The following is a 15,171-nucleotide window of genomic DNA, read 5'->3' on the forward strand; positions in this document are numbered from 1 at the left end:
AAGAAACACAAGAAGCAGGCATACAATTGATAACAATTTATAAAGTGAATTCCAAATATTGCTCTTTAGTCACTCTTCAGCTCGTGGACACAATATCTTCCTTTTACATGATGATGGTAAAATATCCAACTTGAAAGATTTAGCCATCAAGTGGAGAGGCCCAACAGGTATAAAACTCATAATTGAACTTACCCAAAGTTAGAAAAGTTTGTTAGAACAATCCTTGCAGCCTCACCAAAACCATTTTTTAATTATTTTGGCAAGCCAATTTAGCAAAAGTGACTAAAATCCTCATTTTTCAGCCTCAACCATTTTAACCCAAAATAAATTGTGAGCAAACAGTACCCACTATCTTTAGTGAGTACAATTCACTCACCAAATGAATAAGAAATAATATAAATTTTATCTCTCCTTCCATATTCTTTAAAAAAAATGAAGTATTTAAATGGAATAATGAAAGTTGATAGTTAAAATAGTAAGGCTGCTAAGTGTGCTTTAAAAAAGTGGATAGTTAAAATAGAGAAATGTGTACTTTTGGTTATTTTGCTGAGGTTACTAGGAATGCTCTTCCAATTTAGAGTAAGTGGATATTTTAGTTATTGTAATTTTCAACCTATATAAAAGTATGTGAGGCTAAGTGAGAATAATGAGCCTCCACCTTCTGTCTAAACCTTGCAAGGAAACTACAACATGGTATCAAAGTAGGTTTAGGGTTTAAGAGCCTTGGTTTAACCCCCCCCCCCCCCCTAAAAGCAAAGCCACTTCGTGTAACTATTATATAGTCTTAGTTTTTCTTCCTTTTGGTTGAACTTCACGTCCTAGTGTTGGTGAGTCCTCCTTTGGTGGCAGCATTGCCAATGTGGGCTTAACCAACACAAGATTGCCTTGATGAAGCTCTAAAGAGTTATTCATTTGTGAATTTCGGTATAGGTATTTTCACTATTTATTTACTGGCATCTTTGTCAATAGTTGTCGAAACTGTGTTGTTTCACCTTGGTTCTCAGTGGTTGGAAGAGTAGTCAATGACATCAACAGGTGCTTTCATGGTGGTCATCAACGGTTTCTGAGCGGTGGTGACATTTTTCGATCGGTAGAGAAAATTGTCACGGTTGGCGTGATGAAAATGGTGGCATGTTTGGGTAGTTTTTGGTTGTATCCATGTTGTGTCCACATTGGCATGGTGGTAGTCGAAGTATTTTGAGTTTCTCCGACGGCGTCGCTGTTTGGGGAGGTTATACCCTGTTTAGTTCTTGGTTGGTTGTTGTTCCCTATCCTGGATAACCAAAGCTGGAGTGTTTCTTGGCTATTCACTATCCTAGATAGGGATAGCTAGGCGTAGTGTATAGGCTCAATTGGTTTGGCCCAACTCTTGGTTGTTTGGGCTCAGTTTTGTATTTGGGCCAAGGTCTTTGGTAAAAGAAAATGGAGGCCCATATTTGATCCAGCCCTACCCGATTTGCTGGTTCTCGACCAGTCCAGCTGGTTTTCATCCGGTCCATTACATATTTTATCTAGTACAGTGTTCTCGTGTTTGGTTCATCAACTTATCTTCTAGTTCAGTGTAGTTTGAGATCGGTTCAGCACCTTTCTCATCCGGTTCAGTGTCTTCTTTGATCAATTCATTGATTTTCTTTCTGTTTCAGAGCATATTCAGACCTGGTCAATGGTTTTTCTTTCAATTTAGTACATTCTTTGGCTAGTTCTTGCTATTTCATGACTAGTTCCAACGGTTTCTCAACCGATTCAATGGTTTTTTGGCCCATTCAAGTGATTTCTTAATCGGTTCAGGTGTTTGATCGCTCAATTGGGCTACATGAAGCAACCATCGGGTTTGTTGCTCAAGAGAAGTACCAAGTAGTGTTTTCAAGTTTCGTTGTTGCTTGTTTTCTATTGTTGGTAGTATGGATGATGATCAATCCAACGTTGGTTTTGGTTGTTCATTGTTGGTTGTGGTTGACTGTTGTTGGTTGTATTGATCACGGGAAATGCGATTGTTGTTGGTTGTTGATCATAATGATCACTGGAATCATGATCATCGTAGATGGTTTTCAAGATCCGACAAGCCTTGATGTTTTGAGGTGTTTGACCGGTTCATTGTGTTTTGCGGCGAGATTTGACTGGCCTTGTTGCAAAGACGCCACGCAGGGGCACGTCGTACCCGCTGCGGAAAATTCTCCTATCAACAACAACGTTAGTTTTGGAGGTACCGAACATGACAGATTAAGGATAATGCTAGAGAAAATACAAGGGGGGAGAGGGTTGTATTTGGATCGTCTGGCTTCAGGGCCATGTCTCTCTTGCAAGTGTGGGCTTTTGCGTAACGGGCCAAAGAATGTAGCTGAGGTTTCTAATAATCAGCCTCACACCAAGTTGAAAGGCAAGGCTATTCTGGTGGGTGCTGGCCTAAGAAATATTTTAAACCCAGGAGAAAGAAGGCTGGGCTTTATCGGCCGAAGAAGTCTTTGGATTGGATCTCGGTCAGGTGGGTGCCCCAAGTGCCTCCTCTTCCACCGGAGGGTTTCAAACTCGTTTGGAAAGCTCACAGTCAGGTTTTCCAGCAATCACGTCGCCTCCTCTAGTGGTCTCGCCGCCAATGAGGGCTAAGGAGTCGATAGTGGGGCTTGGTCTTTGTATAGGAGTCATTCCAAGCATCTTCTTCCCAGGTACAACCATCTCCTTGTCAGTCAGATACGGTCTATATATATCATATATATTTAGCCATAATTAGTCTTTCTAGTTATGGCATGTTCTTGTATTATAGCTATAGTATATTGTAATTAATAGGTAGATTTTAGTTACCTTATTTGTTTCCCTAGATTGCTGTAATCGCTAAGATACAGCCTGTAATTACCTAGACAATTTCTATATAATACGAGCAACCCTCACATTGAGAGGTATTCCGTACAATTGACATGGTATCAGAGCCTAAATCATCTAAATTAGGGTTTTGATTCGAGTTTTTTGAGTTGGGTCGGGACTGAGTTATTGGTCTCTTTGGATGTTGGTAACTTCAGGGAAAGTTGTCGATAATTCTGTTGAGGGTAGGGAATTTATTCTTACCAAAATTTCTGGAGGATTTGGGGTTGTCGGCGTGGAGGTTTCGGGGCAGCCGAAGATTTCTGGAGGAATTGGGCTGTCGGCTTCGATCTCGCTCTCGTCGGTGACGCTCTCGTTGCTGACGTGGTCATCGATGTCTGGTTCCGTTGCCGGCGTGGAGGTTTTGGGACTGCCGGAGATTTCTGGAGCGTGGACTGTCGCTGTTTCTGGTTGGACTGTCGCTGGTTCTTGGTGCGGTTTTGGTGTCAGAAGAGGGATTTGAACCCACGCCCTTGGTTTAGTGCTTGCTGGGTAGGTTGCTGTTTGGATTTGGGCTTGCTGTTCGGTGTGGTCAGCAATCATCAAATTAGGCTTGCTGTTTGGTGAGTGTGGCTTAGTGTTTGCTGGGTGGGTTGCTGTTTGGATTTGGGCTTGCTGTTTGGTGTGGTCAGCAACCATCAAATTAGGATTGTTGTTTGGCTTGCTTGGACTTGGGCTTGGTTGCTGTTTGGGTTGCTACTCTACTGGGCCTGTTACTCATTTATCAGGTTTTATAATTTCTAATTTTTTGATTTCATTATGTCTTCTAGCGAGACTTTTGGGGTCCATTTTACTGGAAAAAATTATTCTGCTTGGGAATTCCAATTTCAATTATTTGTTACGTGAAAAAAGTTGTGGGGCCATATTAACGGTACTGATCCAGCTCCTACAGAAACTAAGGATTTGGCTAAGTGGAAGGTCAAGGATGCACGTGTGATGTCTTGGATCTTAGGGTCTGTTGATCCTCTTATTGTGCTCAATCTGAGGCCCTATAGGACTGTGAAGACTATGTGGGAGTATTTGCTGAAGGTTTATCATCAGGACATTACCACACGCTGTTTTTAGCTGGAATATGCGATTGCTAGTTACACTCAAGGCAATCTCTCAATTCCGGAGTATTTTCCTGGTTTTTAAAATTTGTGGGGAGAATTTTCTAATATGGTTTATGCAAAGGTACCTGCTTCACCTCTCTCTGCTATTCAGGCTGTTCATGAGCAGAGCAAGAGAGATCAATTCCTAATGAAATTACGCTCTGAATTTGAGGTTACTCGCTCAAATTTAATGAATCGGGATCCCACTCCATCTTTGGATGTTTGTTTTGGAGAATTACTTTGTGAGGAGCAGCGTTTTCTCACACAGGCTACGTTCCAGTACGATTCCAACCCGAATCCAGTAGCCTATGCAGCCTATGGGAAAGGGAAGGGTAAGGATATGCGCAAGGTCCAGTGTTTCAGCTGCAAGGAGTATGGTCATATTGCCGCCAATTGTGCAAAGAAATCTTGCAATTACTGTAAGAAACCGGGCCACTTTATCAAAAAATATCCCACTTGGCCTCAGAATCGTCAAGCTGCTGCCTATCAGGCTGCAGTAAACATCTCTTCTGCTCCAGTGATGTCCTCAGCCTCTTCTTCTGCCGCCGGATCAGCTGTTCTTACTCCTGAAATGGTCTAGCAGATGATTATGTCAGCCTTTTTTGCCTTAGGGCTCCAAGGTAATGGTACTATTTCGTCTAAGTCTTGGCTTATTGATTCTACAGCATCCAATCATATGACCAGATCGTCTGATACTCTTTGCAATGTTCGTCCATATCATGGTTCATCTCATATTCAAGTAGCTAATGAGAGTCATTTAGCTATTAATGAAGTAGAAGATATTAATCCTTCATTCAGAGATGTTTATGTCTCTCCTGGACTTTCTAATAGTCTTATTTCAGTTAGCTAGTTAGTTGAAAAAAACTGTGATGTCCATTTCTCTCGTAATGGTTGTCTTGTGCAGGATCAGGTGTCAGGGAAGATACTCGTGAAGGGGCCTAAAGTTGGCAGACTATTTCCACTGAACTTTTCAATTCCTAGTTGTTTATCTTTGGCTTGTAGGACAGTTAACACTCCGAATGAAGTATGGCACAAACGTTTGGGTCATCCAAATTCTGTTATTCTGTCTCATATGTTAAATTCTCATTTGTTAGGCAATAAAGAACGAGTTCCTCAAAATTTGTCATTTGATTGTTCTGTATACAAACTTGGTAAGAGTAAAACTCTTCGTTTTCTTCTCATGGTAGTCGTGCTGCAAAATGCTTTGATATTGTGCATAGTGATGTATGGGACATTTCTCCTGTAATTTCTCATGCTCGATATAAATATTTTGCAACATTCATAGATGATTTCAGTCGGTATACTTGGGTCTATTTTCTTCGGGCCAAATCTGAGGTCCTGTCTGTTTTTCAGACCTTTGTAGCATATATTGAGAATCAATTTTCTACAGGCAGTAAGATTTTGAGGTCTGATTCTGGTGGAGAATACATGTCCCACAAGTTTCATGATTTCTTACACCACAAAGGAATTGTCTCTCAGCACTCTTGTCCTTATACTCCTCAGCAAAATGGGGTGGCGGAACGAAAGAACCGCCATCTCTTGGATGTTGTTCGCACTTTATTGCTTGAGTCCTATGTTCCTTCTAAATTCTGGATTGAGACATTATCTACTGCACTACTTAATTAATCGACTGCCCTCTCAGGTCTTGCAGTTTGATTCTCCTTATTATCATTTGTATCATCAGCATCCTAGCTATCTTAATCTGCATACTTTTGGATGTGTTTGTTTTGTTTATTTACCTGCTCATGAACATCACAAACTTTCTGCTCAGTCTATTAACTGTGCCTTTATGGGTTATAGTATTTCTCACAAAGGTTATGTTTGCTATGATCCTTGTTCTGACAAATTTCATATATCTCGTAATGTTGTGTTCTTTGAGAATCAATGTTTCTTTTCTACACATGTTGAATCATAGCCTGAGATTAGTATCCTACCTTGTTTTGATGAATTGCCTCTTCTGCCTGAGCGGTTCAAATCTGGAATTGTGTATACTCGACGTCTACCAACTTTGCCCTTTCTCGAGACTGACCCTTCATCTGAAACTGTTCCGACAACTCCTTCGATTGACCCGCCATCTGAGACAGTTCATGAGTCTGGTCCTCGACGATTTGCTAGGGTATCACGTCCTCCTAATAGGTATGGTTTTCCCCACACTTCCTTTAATGGTACTTTATCTTCTATTTCCATCCCTACATGTTTTCCGAGGCTGTTAAATATGAATGTTGGCGGAAAGCGATGGATGAGGAACTTTGGGCTCTCCAGGACAATCATACATGAGACCTGGTTCCTTGCCCCTCTCATGTTAAAGCCATTGGTTGTAAATGGGTTTACTCGATTAAGCTTCGCTCTGATGTGACTCTGGATCGGTATAAGGCCTGACTAGTTGCTCTTGGAAACAGGCAAGAATATGGGGTGGACTATGAGGAGACATTTGCTCCGGTCGCGAAGATGACCACAGTGCGTACAATTATTTCTATTGCCGCCTCCCAAGGCTGGCCACTTCACCAGATGGATGTCAAAAATGCTTTTCTTCATGGTGATCTCAAAGAGGATATTTACATGACTCCTCCGGGTTTGTTTTCTTCTCCATCTGCTGCTATGTGTAAGTTAAAGCGGTCCCTCTATGGCTTAAAACAGGCTCCTTGGGCATGGTTTGAAAAATTCAAGTCTACTCTGCTTCGCTTCTCCTTTGTCCAAAGCCAATATGATTCTTCTTTGTTCCTTTGCAAGACTCCGACTGGTCTTGTTCTTTTACATGTGTATGTAGATGATATTGTCATTACGGGAACCGACTCCAGTTTGATTGCACATCTCAAGCGAAATCTTCAAGACTCTTTTCATATGAAAGACCTTGGTCCTCTTACGTATTTTTTGGGGTTGGAGGTGCACATTGATTCTTCCTTTATATTCTTGAATCAACACAAATATACTAGGACTTGATTAGCCTAGCTAGACTTCAGGATTCTTCTTCAGTGGATACTCCTATGGAGGTTAATGTGAAATATCGAAGTGAGGAGGGTGATCTTCTCTCTGATCCTACTGTGTTCCGACAATTTGTAGGCAACTTGAACTATTTGACTATTAGTCGGCCCGGTATTTCCTTCGCTGTCCAGCAGGTTAGCCAGGTTATGCAAACTCCACGCTATCTTCATTTAGCTACTGTTCAACGAATCATTCGATATCTTCGGGGGTCTTCTGGCCGTGGGTTGTTCTTTCCAACTAGCTCTCCTCTTCGCCTTGTTGCTTATAGTGATGCAGATTGGGCAGGATGTCCTGACACTCGGCGGTCTATCACGGGTTGGTGCATGTTTCTTGGTGATTCTTTGATTTCTTGGAAGAGTAAGAAGCAAGCTCGGGTTTGTAAATCATCTACCGAGTCCGAATACCGAGCAATGTCTGCTACTTGTTCTGAAATTGTCTGGCTTCGTGGGCTTTTGGCTGAGCTTAGTTTTTCTCAAACTGATTCTACTCCTGTTCATGCTAATAATACTAGTGCCATTCAAATAGCTGCTAATCTTGTTTACCATGAACATACGAAGCACATTGAGGTAGACTGTCATTCTATTCAGAAAGCCTTGGACACTCGTGTTATCTCTCTTCCTCATGCTTCCACTGATCTCCAGATAGCTGACGTCTTCACAAAGGCTATGACACGACAGCGTCATTAGTTCCTTGTGGGCAAATTGATTCTTCTTGATCGACTAGCATCAATTTGAGAGGGGATGTAAGTCAGATATGGTCTATATATATCATATATATTTAGCCATAATTAGTCTTTCTAGTTATGGCATTTTCTTGTATTATAGCTATAGTATATTGTAATTAATAGGTAGATTTTAGTTACCTTATTAGTTTCCCTAAATTGCTGTAATTGCTGAGATACAGCCTGTAATTACCTAGACAATTTCTATATAATACGAGCAACCCTCACATTGAGAGGTATTCAGTACAATTGACACTCCTTTGGTGGGGCTTGAGGTAGGAGCCGAGGCTTCTATTTTGGGCGTGGTGCTGTCCCAAGCGGGCTGCCCACGTATGGACTCAGCCGGGGTTTCCGGGATAATTCCAGCAAAATTGGTCTCTTTTATCCCCCAGAAAGAGCCTCCGATTTCTGGGCTTGTAGAGGGAGAGGAGGGGATGGTGAATATTGTTTCAGCAGGAGGGGAAGCATTATTTGGAGGGTTCATGTGAGCTGGTCAGTTTCAAGGAAAGTGGGCATGCTCTAGTTAGCATGGAGGGGTTTTATTCTCCTTGTTCTTTGGAGAAATCGGCACCTCTTACTACGGGGACAGAATTGTTTGGGTTGGAGATGGATTTATTCGTGGAGATGGTGGCCATTTTGCTGCTAAGTCCATCTTCGGAGGTTTCGGGAAAGGAGAGGGTGTTGCAGTTAGTAGAGGAGTTCAATCACTATGTGGGTCTCTCATGCGATGGATATGTAGGGAAGCTATCAGCGTCGTTTGCAGCTATTATCGCAAACAATGAAGGGGAGTGGGCTCGGTTTCAACAGTGGTAAAAAAAGGTACACGAGAACTCAACAATTTATTCTCTTCCGTTAATTATGATGTGCATAGTGGAAGTGTATCTCGGGATAGGACCAAGGGGAGGGTTCATAGACACTATTGATGAAGCCTACGATACTTTCATGGAATGTTAAAAGGGTTGAAGAAGGGTGGTAAGCGTTTGAAGGTGAGGAATCTTCTAAGGTAGTGGACGGTAGATATTGTATGCCTCCAAGAGACTAAAATGGAGTTTATTTCCAGCAGTATTGTGAATAATCTATGGGTTGTTCCTTGTGTTGAGTGGTGCTATGTTCCTTCCAAAGGAGCTTCAGGTGGTATTTTGTTGATGTGGGACAGGAGGGTGGTCACAAAGTTAGAGGTTTGCATGGGAGATTTTGTAGCTGCCTACTCTTTTAGAAATGTTGAGGATGATTTTGTTTGGGCTTTTGCGGGGGTCTATGGTCCTAACCTCGATAATGACAAAAGTTTTCTTTGGGAGGAATTGGCTGGTCTTTTTAGCTGGTGGGATTTGCCGTGGTGCATTGGTGGCGATTTCAATGTCACTCGTTTCCCCAGTGAAAGGTTGGGGGGTGTGCGCCTTAGTCTTGCAATGTTAGAGTTTTCAGACTTCATCTCTAAGCACTGGTTGATGGATCTTCCTCTTGCAGGGTGACATTTACATGGTCTAACACCTCCTCTTGGTCTAGGCTTGATCGTTTCCTAGTGTCCCCAACGTGGGAGACTAGATATCCTGGCTTATTACAAAAGAGGCTGCTTAGATTGTGCTATGATCATTTCCCTATCTTGCTTGATTGTGGTTATTCTTTGGGTGGCAAGAGACCTTTCAAGTTTGAGAATATGGGGTTGAGAGAGGATGGGTTTGTGGATAGGGTGAGGCATTGGTGGTCATCTTACCATCAATTCCGTGGTTCTCGTAGCTTTATTTTGGCTAAAAAATTGAAGGCCTTGAAGGAGGATATCAAAAGATGGAATGAACATGAATTTGGTAATGTGTGGTCGCCCTTAACAAAGAGAGAGTCGAAGAATTGAAAGTCATTGATAGATTGGAGGGAGGAAGAGGTTTAACGGCTGAAGAGAAGGAGAGAAAAAAAGTGATTGTTAGTGACTTGGAAGCTTCTCTTTTACAAGAGAAGATCAGCTAGAGACAAAAGTCCAGGATTTGATGGCTCAAGGAGGGTGACAAATGCACTAAGTTTTTTCATCGGATAGCCAACTCGAATAGAAGATTCAATTCCATCAAGTCCTTGTTTGTTAATGGATCACTTTCGTCCAATCAATCGTTTATTAGGAACCATGTTGTTCAGTTCTATGAGTCCTTACTTGTAGAACGATTCAGTTGGAGGCCAAGGTTGGACGACCTTCCTTTTGATTCTCTGAATGTAGAAGAGGCTTCTCGATTGGAAGTTCCGTTTGAGGAAAGGGAGGTGTTAGAAGTGGTCAAAGGTATGGACAAAGACAAGGCTCCAGGTCCAGATGGATTCTCTATAGCCTTCTACCAAGATTGTTGGGAAGTGATCAAGGTTGATCTTATGGGGGTCTTCTCAAACTTCTATGCTCGTGGTAAGTTTGAAAATAGCTTGAATGCCACATTTATTTCTCTCATTCCGAAGGTTTCGGGGGCCTCGAATCTCCAAGATTTTCGTCCTATTAGTCTTGTGAGCGAGATTTACAAGATTATCGCTAACATCCTCACCAATAGGATGAGAAGGTTTGTGGACAAGGCTATCTCAAAGCCGCAAAATGCTTTTGTCAAAGGTAGGCAAATCCTAGGCTCAATTCTTATTGTTAACAAATGCTTGGATAAAAATCCTAAACCCCACGACCTGCATTTGCTTTTTTCAAAAAAAAAAAAAGGCTCTCCTCTCTCTTCTTTTCCTTCCTGAAGGTGTGGGAGGAATAGTTTTTTGTTTCAGGCGAGCTGCCGGTGGTGGTGAGATGGGTTTATCAAGAAGTTGGTCGGTGGAATCCAAAGATTTTCAAATGATGGTGATGGATGGTGATACTAGTTTGATATTCAAGGAGAGAAGCAAGGGTTTAGTGAGGTTCATAAGGCTGGGAAGTAGTGAAGCAGTATGGCTGTTGCACATTTTTGAGGAGTTGATTTTAGTGAAGGATTATAGGGTCTTCAGAGATCAATCTAAACCAGGGTACCCTCAAGTGCTAGCCCAGAAATGTTCTAGTACGTATGGCAGTTTTTTGGTGATTGAAGAATGTGAGGGGAGGGAGAAGCGTAAGGCAGTCATGGTGCTAGAAGGAAAAAATCAGATAGGTTGGAACAAACTTGAGTCTGAACTGCAAATAGCCATAAGGTTCCTTCAACCTTATTTGAATCAAAGAAACGATGCAAGGAAGAAGAGGAGAAGCTATACTGAGGTGTTACAATCCACAATGCGCTCGAATGAGGAATTATTTGAGCCATCGTCTGAACCTGTCGCTAGGGTGCCCAAATGGCTGTCAGAAGGAAATGCAGGTTCAGGTGAGTTACAGACGAAGAAGTGTAGACAAGTTTCTGTTCCAGTTAGCTCAGGTCCAGTGACCATCCTCAAGTCTCCAGTGGATTGTCCGGCGATATCAGTTCCAGTAACCATTCTCAAGTCTTCGGTGGGATGTCCAGCAAAATCAAAGGGCAAAGAGAAAGATATGGATAGTTTGGTGGAAGAAGAAGAGAAACAGAGGTACGCCAAAGATTTTCCAGGGATTCTGTCACTGTTGCAATATAGTTCTCCGGCCAACCCAGCTTCGGCAACAGCTGTTTTGTTGGGTAGCAAAGCTTTGTCTCATGCGATGGCGGTTATGAAGGACTGTATTGGAAGGAAAGAATGTTCTGATAATGGATACGTGGTATTTGGAGGTAGCAAATATGACAATCTAAGAAATTCGTTGGAGAAATTACAGCTGGAGATTGGATGTTGCTTGGAGCGACTGGCAGTGGGCAAATGGGCTTAATACGTCAATGGGCCTTCAGAGCTTGGGCTGCGCAAACCGATACTACAATATCGGAAGAAGTGAGCGTTCAGCCCAACCAGAAGATGGGCGTGAATCATGCAGTAAGGGCTGGGCTCAGAAGATTTGGTAAGAAATACAGGAGACTAAGGCCGAGAAGAGTGAAACAGATTCAAAGGACAAGAAAGATGACCAAACCAGGTGACCAAGGAGCTTCCTCGTCTATCGCCAAGCATTGTTGTATGATGGGTCAACCTCAAGTAGCTTCATCGGCAATATCTAAGTTGGGTATATTGGGAAAAGCTCCGATCAGTGTGGGTATGGGGCTGACCGGCATGTTGAATGGCGTGTTACATCTGGGCCGGCAACAAAGGGCGCCGATGAAGCCTTTTGAGGAAGTGGTGAGGTGGGGAGCGGCAATAGGGGCTCAAAGCTTCTGGAAACTCCAACGGCAGGCGCTTCCGCTGTCTCTGAGTATCGGGAGGTGCTAACAGGGGCTGTTCCTGGGTATTCCGGCAGCGAGGGGATAATCCTGGGGTTGTAGAATCATCGAGAGCAAAGATTGCCGCTAGCCCATCATCTTTGACAGTGTGCGAGATTGAAACTAGAATAGTGGATTTATCTTCAACTGAGGCAGAGGTGGAGGATGGGTTGACAAAAGGGATGGAAAATATGATAGGAGATTGTGTGGATGTTCCTTTAGAAAACCAGAAGGACAGGAACAGTGGATCCCCTAATGCCAGCATGGAGGTGTCTATTGTTCCTCATTTGATGGAGAATTCTATTAGTCTCAGGGAGTCCAGGTTGACAGGTCCGAAATTGGAAGAATGAGGTGGAAGAGCACAGTCCACTGGCGTGCTGTCCAGCTAGGGGTTTCCGGTGAAAAAGGGGTCTAATTCTGCTGATATATCTTTGAAGCTTGTGGAGGAGTTTAGTCATTATGTGGGGATCTCGTGTGATGGGTATGAAAGGAAGCTTTCAGAGCTGTTCTCAACTATTATTGCAAGTAATGAAGGAATGGGAATGGGAATGGCCTCAAATACGAGGAAAAAAGGTATGAGAGAACTCAATAACCTTGCATGCTCCATTAATTATGACGGCAATGCTGGTAGGGGGAGGGCTAAGGGAAGAACTCTTAGAGATTTGTCATGAAGCCTAGGATTATTTCTTAGAATGTGAGGGGTTTGAATGAGGGCAATAAGTGCTTGAGGGTGAGGAATATGCTTAGGCAATGGAAGGTAGACATTGTGTGCTTACAGGAGACGAAGATGGATTTGATTTCCAGCAGTTTTGTGAATAATTTGTGGAGTCGTGCTTACGTTGATTGGTGCTTTGTTGCTTCGGATGGAGCTTCTCGTGGCATTTTGGTGATATGGGATAGAAGGGTGGTTTCAAAGATCGAGGTCTATGTGGGGGAGTTCGTTGCAGCCTGTTTATTCAAGAATGTAGAGGATGATTTTACATGGGCTTTTGCGGGGGTTTATGGCCCAAATTTGGATTACTTGAGACGTTTTCTTTGGGAAGAGTTGGCTGGCCTTTCTAGTTGGTGGGAGGTGCCATGGGTTATTAGAGGTGATTTTAATGTTACGCACTATCCTAGTGAAAGGTCGGGGGGAGCGTGGTTCACTAACGCGATGTTAGAGTTCTCGGACTTCATCTCCGAACAGGGGCTTATGGACATTCCACTTGCAGGAGGGACATTTACTTGGTCCAATGCTCATTCGCGGTCTAGGATTGATCGTTTTTTAATCTCCACAGAATGGGAAGCCAAATATCCTAGCCTGCTTCAAAAGAGGTTGCTTAGATTGTGCTCGGATCATTTTCCCATCTTGCTTGATTGTGACGGTATGATCGAGGGTAAGAGGCCTTTCAAATTTGAGAATATGTGGTTAAAAACTGATGGTTTTGTGGAAAAGGTGCGAGCTTGGTGGTCTTCTTACAATTTGTTTGGCACTCCGAGTTTTATTTTGGCACGAAAGCTTAAGATGTTAAAGATGGATATCATAAGATGGAATGAGAATGAATTTGGAAATGTGAATGTTATTTGCAAAGAGAAAGTGGAAGAATTGAAGGCCATGGATAGATTGAAGGAAGAGAGAGAATTGGATGAAGAAGAGAAGAATAGAAAAAGGGTGATTGTTAGGGAATTGGAGATTGCTCTTTTATAAGAAGAAATTAGTTGGAGACAAAAATCTAGGATCCGTTGGCTCAAGGAGGGTGATAAGTGCACTAAGTTCTTTCATCGGATTGCCAACTCTAATAGAAGATGCAACTCCATTGAATCCTTGTCCATTAATGGTGTCCCTTCTTCTAATCAAGACAACATTAGGGATCATGCGGTACATTTCTACAAGTCTTTATTCGCTGAACAATGCAATTGGAGGCCTAGGTTGGACAACCTTAACTTTGATTGTTTGGGAGCGGGAGAGGCTGATCAGCTAGAATGTTCTTTTGAGGAAAAGGAAGTGTTGGAGGTAGTGAAAGGTATGGATAGAGACAAGGCGTCGGGGCCGGATGGTTTCTCAATGGCGTTCTTCCAAGATTGTTTGGAAGTGATCAAGGAAGACATTATGGCAATTTTTTCATAATTTCATACTAGGGGTAAGTTCGAAAAAAGCCTTAATGCTACTTTTATTTCTCTTATTCCAAAGATTCCTGGAGCTTCCGAGCTTAAGGAGTTTCGCCCTATTACCCTTATTAGTGGGATGTATAAGATTATTGCCAAAGTTCTTGCTAATAGAATGAGGAGGGTGTTGGATAGGGTGATATCAAAGCCTCAGAATGCATTCATTAAAGGAGGACAAATCACGGATTCGGTTCTTATAGCAAGTGAATGCCTGGATAGTCGTATCAATTCTGGGGAACCGGGTTTGCTTTGTAAATTGAATGTAGAGAAGGCTTATGATCATATCGACTGGAAATTTCTCTTGTATTTATTGAGGAGATGTGGATTCGGGGAGAAGTGGTGCTCTTGGATTGAGCAATGTATCTCGACCGCTCGCTTCTCCGTTTTGATCAGTGGCACTCCTGCCGGTTTCTTTAGTAGCCCCTGAGGGGTGAGGCAGGTTTAGTAGGATGGATGCTGCTGCCACCGAGAGTGGTTTCATTTCGGGCTTTTCAGTGGGAAACAGGCTATCGGAGAGGGTCAACATTTCCCATCTTTTGTTTGCAGATGACACGTTGGTATTTTGTGGGGCGAATCTTGATCAAATTCGTTCTCTTAAAGCCCTTCTTGTTTGTTTCAAAGCTGTTTCGGGTCTAAAGGTGAATATGGCTAAATCAGCTTTGATCCCAGTAGGTGATGTGGATAATATGGAAGAATTATGTTTTGGGTTGTGAGACGGAGTCATTGCCTTTGAAATACCTGGGACTCCCCTTGGGTGCTCACTTTAAGACAAAATCTATCTGAGATGACATTTTGGAAAAGATTGATCGGAGGTTTGCGAGCTAGAAAAGAATGTATCTTTCCAAGGGAGGTAGGGTCACTCTTATAAAGAGCACTCTCTCTAACCTTCCTACTTATTTCCTTTCCCTCTTCCCTATTCCTGTCTCGGTGGCTAAACGTATAGAGAAGCTCCAACGTGATTTTCTATGGGGAGGTTTAAATGATGAATTCAAATATCATTTGGGTAAATGGGATAAGATTTGCTCTCCTATTTCCAAAGGAGGTTTAGGGATCAGGAAATTGAGATTGTTCAACCAACCTTTGTTAGGGAAGTGGCTATGGTGTTATGCGCATGAGAGAAGGGCTTGGTGGC

At 42.6% G+C, this 15,171-nt stretch overlaps 1 protein-coding gene across 2 annotated transcripts in view; it reads right to left on the reverse strand.

Moving 5' to 3' along the window:
* LOC132172946 (uncharacterized) overlaps window positions 1-15,171 on the reverse strand; it is a 70,728-nt gene that overhangs the window by 23,717 nt on the left and 31,840 nt on the right. The gene's annotated exons all lie outside the window — the stretch shown is intronic.

The sequence above is a fragment of the Corylus avellana genome, chromosome 1 (genome assembly GCF_965113065.1).
Source record: "Corylus avellana chromosome 1, dhCorAvel1.hap1.2, whole genome shotgun sequence".
In the NCBI taxonomy this organism is placed as follows: domain Eukaryota; kingdom Viridiplantae; phylum Streptophyta; class Magnoliopsida; order Fagales; family Betulaceae; genus Corylus; species Corylus avellana.